This window comes from Marmota marmota, unplaced genomic scaffold, assembly GCF_001458135.2.
Source record: "Marmota marmota marmota unplaced genomic scaffold, marMar, whole genome shotgun sequence".
Classification (NCBI taxonomy): domain Eukaryota; kingdom Metazoa; phylum Chordata; class Mammalia; order Rodentia; family Sciuridae; genus Marmota; species Marmota marmota.
Genome location: NW_026000057.1, coordinates 23,080,368 through 23,088,863, shown reverse-complemented (window position 1 = coordinate 23,088,863; position 8,496 = coordinate 23,080,368).

The window sequence follows — 8,496 nt, the reverse complement described above, 5'->3', positions numbered from 1 at the left end:
AGTTCCGGGAGCCGGAACTCGGCCGCTCCGTGCTCTGTGTAAGCTCCTATAAGAGTAGGCTCCAAGAAGCAGTCCCCGCGGGCTCAGTTCCGGGAGCCGGAATTCGGCCGCTTAGTGCTTGGTGTATGCTCTGATAGGAGCAGGGTCCAAGAAGCAGCCTCCGCAGGCTCCGCAGCCCTGGGCCAGGGCGGTTCCAGGAGCCGGAACTTGGCCGCCCCCGCGCTCGGTGTTCGCTCCGATAAGATCAGGTTCTAAGAAGCCCCCAGGCACTGAACCCTAGCAATCTGTCTGCAAGCCGCAGGCGAATGGCAGCCTGAAATTACCTGTTTTATGGCTGAATGAGCTGCGGTCAGTCGAAAACAGGGATGGTGATGTCAGCTTTCCAACATGGTGGCTGCTGGCCTCCTCTGTGGTCTGACCGGTGTGGAGAACCGAGATGGACCGCTTCCTTCCCCCGTCTCAAACCCAGAATTCAGCCCTGAGTACGGTGCTTGCACGGCTGGCAGAAACTGCAGCACTGTATCCCTGCGTCGCTATCTCCTCGTTTCCCAGCGCGCGCTGCAGACTCTAGCCGCGGGGCGATTTGCTGAATAAGCAGTGTTACCCTCCGTGCGACAAACCTCTCGCGTTTGAGTCCCCGTAGCCGATCCTCGTGCGATGGAAATCCTTCCTCCAGGTTCCGGAGCACCCCACTATTGCTGGAAATTCCTAACAAGATATCCTTTAGCCGTCCTGACTTGTCATACTCCCACACAGTGAAGCAGCACACGGGGGCAATGCACTCCCCTCGCCGCCATCTTCCCTCTCCCCATCTCTTTCTTGGGTTTGATAGATTCTGACATTTGTATTCTTCAGCTCCAGAATTTCTCTTTCATCTTCTTAAAATGTTCTGTCTCTTGGTTGTTCTGAATTTGTTCATGTATTATTTTCATGAAACCAATGAATTATCTATCTGCATCATCTTGTAAATCCCTGAGTTTACGTAAAATAGTTCTTTCCTTTTTTAATTGGTTCTTTTAATTATATGTGATAGTAGAAAACAATTATTTTGAATTCTTTATCTACAATTTGTAAGTCTCCATTTCTCTGGGGTTAGTAAGTAACTAGAACATTATTCTTTTTTTGGTGATATCATATTTCCTTGATTTGTCATATTACTTATTACATTGCATTAATGTCTGCATATATGATATATCTGTTACTTTCAGAATTATAAACTACTTCTGGTGAGGTAAGACATTCACCTACAGGGGGTGGAGAGAGTACTGTCCCCACTACTGCAAGGGCACATCAGCACAGCCTCTGTGAAGCTCTGTTAGTGCTGGTGAACTTTGCAGAGGTCTTTAAGAGCTAAGGCTTTTGGTGTTAACAGCAAGGAACACTGTGGTTTGGGTGTTGAGAGATGCTGAGGTTTTTTTCATCTTTTCACTTCTAGGGGAAAATTGTGCCCAAAGGATCCCTCTTAATTCTGACTCTGGCTTGTTGGCATACTGGCAATGGTGGCAACAATGGTATCCCATTTGTGGTGCCTGTGGAGTGGCCATGGAGCTGGGTCTGGAGTGTGGGTCCACATGGAGGGACTTCAGCTCCAGGTCAGGTCACAGGCACCTCCACTCTAATGTGTTTACAATGTATAGTTGCTTATGTAGCATCTGGGAAGCCAGGTTCCAGAGTATGTACACAGTTATATTGGCTTCAGGGTCTGGAAGCAGGAGTTCCTTCTGCAACCACGGCTCTGGTGTCCTAAGCATATCTCGGACCAGTGTAATGGAGATGTACAGAATTACCATATCTCTGGATTTGTGAGGTATGCATATGCCTATTGTGGCTCTGGCTCTAAAGTCCTTGAGGTGTCTGTAGAGCAGCCTCAGAAACAGACCATGGTATATCACATTTGTGTAGAGAGTGGCTCCAGTGTTCAGTGCACAGTCTAGCCCACTCTTGACAGTGGCTCCAATATCTGTTTCAAGGGCAATCACAGAGCAGCTGTACATAAAGCAACCAAACCTCCTGGATCTGGCATGTGTAGAGAGTGGGGAGAGGTCCCAGGGCAATATAACAGCAGCTCCAGTTTGGGTGTGGCTACGGTGGTGATGATGGTTGGTTACTTCAGTGTTGAAAGCTATTGCTGACCTCTGTAGAGCAGTCCACAGTGTTCTAAACTGATGGGCCCAAAGGAAGCTCCACTATGAGAGAAGTGGTGAGTCACAAGTGTTGCCACATGGGTTACTTAGAACCTCGGTGGTAAAGTCTGTCAAGGTCCTCTGCAGAACAGGCACTAGAATGATGCTGACACCTGCCACGTGGCTAAGTTGATAGCCCTGCTCTTGTTTTTTTCCTAGCTCTCTCCATACATCTCAGGTGTGTTGACTTTCTGGCAATACTTTCTGTAAAATTGCTCTTCATCTTTTGCTCCACTGTGTTGCTGGATTTCTTCACTTTTCAGTCATCACAGGGCTATTTCCATTCTTGATTAGCTTTTGAATTTCTGTTGCTCTTATTTTTTTGGGGGGGGTAAGGCATAGAAAATGGAAGCTGGTATCTACTACTCTGCCACCTTGCTCCATCTACTTTGCTTTTATTTATCTATTTTTTCTCCTTCTGTTATTCCAATTACACATAGGCATACACTTTAAAAATTCCCCCATACCTCTTAAGTTTTGTTTTCTGTTTATATTCATTGAAGTTTCCCTCTTTTCATTTATTTTGGGGCATTACTATTGTATTGTCTTCCTGTCAAGCTCATTGATTCTCTACTGTGTTATGTCTAATCTACCTAGGAGCTCACCTGAGGCATTTTTTACTTCTGTTGCAATGTTTTTGAAATTTATCATTTCCTTCTTTTGTTTGTTTTATATCTCTGCTTAGATTATCCACTTGTTCTTGAAATGTTTCTACTTATCTCATTAGATTCCTTTACATATTAATAAAACGTTTTCATATCCCCTTCCTGATTGTTTCAAAATCTGCTACACCTGAGTCTGATCCTGATGTTTCTCTTTGTTTATTTGGAGTGTTTTCCCCCCCTTGCTTTTTAACATGCCTAATTTATTGTTAAAATGTATGTTGAAAGCCAAACTTGATGTATCAGGTAAGAATTGAGGTAAATGACGTGAGGATTTATATTAATCTGGCTCATTGGCTTGATTATAGCTCTAGGTGCCAGAGGCTCTGCATTCCTCTGTGTCCTTGTTTTCATCTCATTTGTTGACTTACACTTCCCTAAATACTTCCCTTCAGACTGGATCTTGCAGCAATTTCAGCTGTCATCCTCTATTACATTGGAACCCTATTGGTTTAGTGATAAGTAGTGAGAATGGAGAGAACTCTTATAATCTTATGTTAAAGTTCAGTTCTTTGTCCCAAGGTCATGACCTTCACAAATTTATCTTAACTTTTCACCATCCCTTAGAAAGGGAGAAAGGCCAGAGGAGACTGGGGTGGAAGAAATGCCCTTCCCCTAAGTAAGATCAGTTTCCAGTAATATCTTTTCCCTAGAGCCTACAGAATAGGCTTTGTAAAAGAGAATGCTGGGAATTATTAGGTCCTTAGGCCAAAATAACTCCATTTTGAAAATCAGCACCTGCCCCCCCAGGCATGATCTTCCCATTAGACTTGCCATGAAAGAGTCCTTAACTACAGAAAAGACAGCAAGGACATCAAGTAACAATCACAAAACCAGACAGGTTATCTTTTAACTGCTCCATTGTACTTGAGTACATAGTTAAGAAGTTTTTCCCAGCAGGCTGCTGCACGCCTTGTAGAAGTGCAGCCTGGCAGATATTCTCTGTCAATAAACCTTCGCTTGAACTCAGAGATATGTCTCTCGTGGATATTTGCGCCACCTACCCTAACAGGAGTATATTTCACAATGTTTACATTTCTTCCTCAGTCAAAGGCAAGAGATCATTCTTGGATCTCTATAGTGAGAATTTGGTGGTTTTCCAGGAGGTGAACTTCACAAAGGTATAGCATTCTTGATTTTTCTTCATGTTTATTCTTCTATTCCCATGGGCTTCTCACTCTTAAGCTAGTCCATACTCAAACTCATGCACCTCCTTTAAATCACCACTTAAGTATTTCTACCAGTTTCATTTATCCAGTGGTCTCTGTTCAAAGTAAGCTGATTTGGGCTATGATTCTTTGAATTTGACTCTTTGCATTTTAAGAGTTGTTATTTGCCTTGCAACCTAGTTCTCTTGCCCAGGATCCAAGAAAAGTAACTGGCTTTCATATCATTTAGCCATTTTTATAAGGATGGCAATGTTAATTTCCAAAATGTTTAAGCGATTGTGATAGATTCTTCCTTGTATGACATCTAATTTAATCTTCAAAAATAACTTTTGTGGGCAGAATAATCAACTGCATTTTGATATGTAAGAGAATTTAACATTTACCAAAAAATTGGCAATTTTTTCATGTCTATATAAACAGCAGTTATAAGCTGAGATTCATTTACTACTCTCTTAACTCCAAACTCCATGGTCACAAACATTTTTTCCACAATATCAGGTAAGGTATTGCTAATATAATTTATAATGGTTCTATTTTTTATCTCAAAACTCTATTTAAAAGGTGACTATGCAGAATATATACAAACCTTTCTTAACAGCAACTGTGGAAGAAATAATCCTGTTCTAGTCTATGGTTTGTATAGAACATCATTATCTGATAAAAGAGCATTTATGCCATGTCACTTTGGACAAGTTCCTACTCCTATTGTTCTCAAAGGCAAAATAGGAATAATAATATGAATATCCATAGACCTCTGAGAATTAAATAAGAAAATTCAGGTAAAGCATTTAGTATAGAGCCTATCTAGATTGAGCATGACTCAGTGTTTTGGGGACATTACTAAAATTGAAAGAATCCATTCCAGATCACTCAACAGAGCTCCTATTTTTATGTGACTAAATAAAACATATGCAAAATAGCTTAAATATACATAAATTATCATTTTGTCTTCATATCCCAAGCACAGAGCATACTATTTGAGAGACACTCTAACCAGGGTATATATGGATTGCATAATGCATCAACAAAGCTGGTCATGCATAGAATGTAATGACGTTAACAGGATGGCTTAATTCAAGAATGTTGAAATTGTCCCTAATTAAAAAAATAAATTTCAAGTATAATTCTTCTGAATGACTGCAATCTTATTATTTTAAAATCCTATATTCAGTTTTTATTTTACCTGCTCCAAAGCATGGATTATAAGGGCTTTCAACATCAGAACTTCCAGTGGAAAATTTAGAATTGATTATTACTAATCTAAGCTTTAAGGCTTTCACACACGCATTGAGGAAAGGCTTAATGGGAGGTAATTTATGAGACTGCTGTCTCATTAAGGAATTATTGGAGAGAGAGAATTGGAACACCCTGAATCTTTAAAATGAAATATAATAAAATAGCAAAGCAAAGACTTTGGTCATTTGTATATATTCCTATCCTTTTCATAATGAGCTTCTCAATTGTTAAACACATGGCATTCCTCTGCCATTTTCTTAGTCGGTTAAGCATAACATCAATACTCACCAATACTGTTAAGAGGCAGTCTTTTCCGTTCATCATTATATACTATTACACTCTTGAAAGTCAATAAGAAAGGATTCTCATGAATGTACTTTTTAATAGATAATGAAGCAGCTCAGCACAAGAAGTAATTTTTATTTTTGAGGAATAAAACATAGAAAAAATTACATAGTTCTGCAGAAGCTTGCAACAATTGTTTTAAACATGTTGTAGACTCATTATGTTTGAACATGACCTTATCCTCAGCAAAACAGTCATCAGCTAAATATGAGATAGTAGCCTAAACCTTGGAAACATTGACAACCAAAGGTAAGATTTTCCTTTAAAAAAAGGGGGAGGATTTCAGAACTCTGTACAAATCTATCCATTGTCAAAACAATGTTTGCATTCTGAAATTTTTTGAAATTTATGAATAATCTGAGTTCTAAAATTGTAGAAGTTCAGATGAAATTTTGCTGGGGATTTATCTTAAAGAGAATTTTCTTCTCTAGTGGAGGAGCATTATCAGTGCCTTTGAGTTGACAGACTTAGGCAAAGTAGGTCAAGGAGTTCACACCTATCAAAAGGATCAAATGCTTGGACTGAGAAAACATGGAAGTATCTTTGATTCTGTGCAAGACACCATTTTTTGGTACTTTAAGAGTGTTAACTTATTTATATCCATGGAATTCACTTAAGCTGGGTCTTATGTGAATTCCATAGGTAGAAAATCAAGTTAGAAATTGCCCCAAGGGCACACATCAAGAAACTGTTCTAACTGGGGATTGAACTCAGTGGTAAGCTTCCTTCAACCACTCTATTCACAAACTATTTCACTCTCATTTTTCCAACACATTTTTGAATTAGCCAAAATGCACCTGAGTAGCTGATTTAAGGGCACATTGTTTGGCCAGATCATAATTCTTCAATTTATTTTCTTGCTTTTAACTACAATGACATAATAACTTCCCTCCTGACCACTTTTTCCAGGAGTCTTACAATTCATTATATATCTCAACAAAGTGTTTGACCACCTCCTAGAGAGGTCCAAAGAGTATAAACATTTGAACCTTGAGTCCTAATATGCAAAAAAAAAAAAAAAAAGAAAGAAATTCTAAAAGGTATTTGTACTACTTCTTTGAAAGATGAATATAATAAACCTTTTTGGTATTATGTCAAATTGCATATTAAAAAATAACTCCAATTTTATGTTTTATGCATTAGAGTGATTTTCCTGAGTTATTTAATGAGCTTACATGTCCTAAGAATGAGTAAACTGAAGGCTTTATCAGTTCTTAGACTTTAGGAAAAACTCTGGAAACTTCTGCCTTCAACCCTGCATCTAAAATCAGGCATTGATGTAACTAATTGAATAATTAGATGTTGGTTTGTCTCAGTTGATCTAGAAATACTCTGTATCAACTGCCTATGTTTTCTGAATCTTTTTGATAAGCTCTCTGACTTCACATTATGATTAAGACAAATATTAAACTAGTTCTTTAATTTCAATAACTGGCCAACATCTATCCTCAAGTGATTATAAATGCCAGCCTTTATTATACTTTCCACATACAAGACAATCCTTTTATGTAGTGTTTAAACTCTTAAATTTGTAGTTTATAGCAACATGGGAGAGTCTGAAAATAAGCCATATTTTCTTATGAATAAATGTTTTCATGATGAAACTGAAAGAAAAATTGTTTGGGGCTGGTAAGATGGCGCTACACTTTATCAAATATATTTAAATGTTAGATTTGTTTGGGTTTGAAGATTGGCCAAACTGAAGCCATTGTCTATATTGGTGTGAGTAAACCCTTGGTAGCATCTGACCTCAAGTACTCAGCATAACTCACTTAGTTGAAACATGGCACCAGCTCAGATTTTGGGAGTATGCTTATATTTCATGTTTCACCAGGAAAGTTCAAGACTGGGTATATATACATACTTCTCCTCTTGTCCAGCTCTCCCTTAATAGAAAATATGTAGCATTGAGCTAACAGTGTTACTAGATAAAAGTTACTTTTACTTAAATATTTTTCTTTGCACATATAAAAATCCATAAAGTAATTAACAAACAAAGCAAAGTGAAACCTTAGCAATGAATCACAAAATTAAAAAAAAATCTTCTGGTATCATTTTGTTACTATATATGCCCTGCCCCCATCATATGATTACCAGTATATTCTAAGTAATACTTTTAAATATAGCAATATTCTCTCTCATTGTGAAATTCCAGGTTGCAGGCCTGCATATGCAACTAAATCAAGAATTAACTGATATTAAGTTTCTGTATATGTTTCCTACTTTCACAGACTTATTTTGAAGAGTGATAAGAGTTTTAAATCTCCCTAAAATCATATTCATTTCTGTACATTTAATGCTATAATGCCTAGCCATTAGTAATATTTCTATAAATGTCAAAACATTGGCTATCTTAGAGAAATAAGAACCATAAAAGGGAATGAGATATGTAAGAGCCATATAAAATATGATTAAAATGAGAATAAAGTATATATAAATAATAATGATGAATAATAACTGTCAGTGCTTTTAGGTTTATAGACATCAACAAGGAAAAGTACTTCAGAAATTCTCAGCTAACTAGAAGGGTTGGTGAAATAATAAGTATTGTGTACATTAAAATTCCACTCTAAGTATTTTTTGAAAACTGATTGTTTTCCAACTGAAATTTGAAAGAGAAATATCTACAATTCATTCTCAAGAAATGGCAAGTCTGATGTGGTGGTGCATACTTGTGCACACAGGCTTGGGAGGCTGAGGCAGGAGTATCACAATTTCAAAGACAGCCTCAGAAACTTAACAAGGCCCTAAGCAACTTAGCGAGAACCTGTCTCTAAATAAAAGTATAAAAAAGGGCTGGGGATGTGGCTCAGTGATTAAGTGCCCCTGAGTTCAATTCTTGGTACAAAAATAAGAAGAAAGATTAAAAGAGAAGGAGAAGAGGAGGAGGAGGAGGAGGAG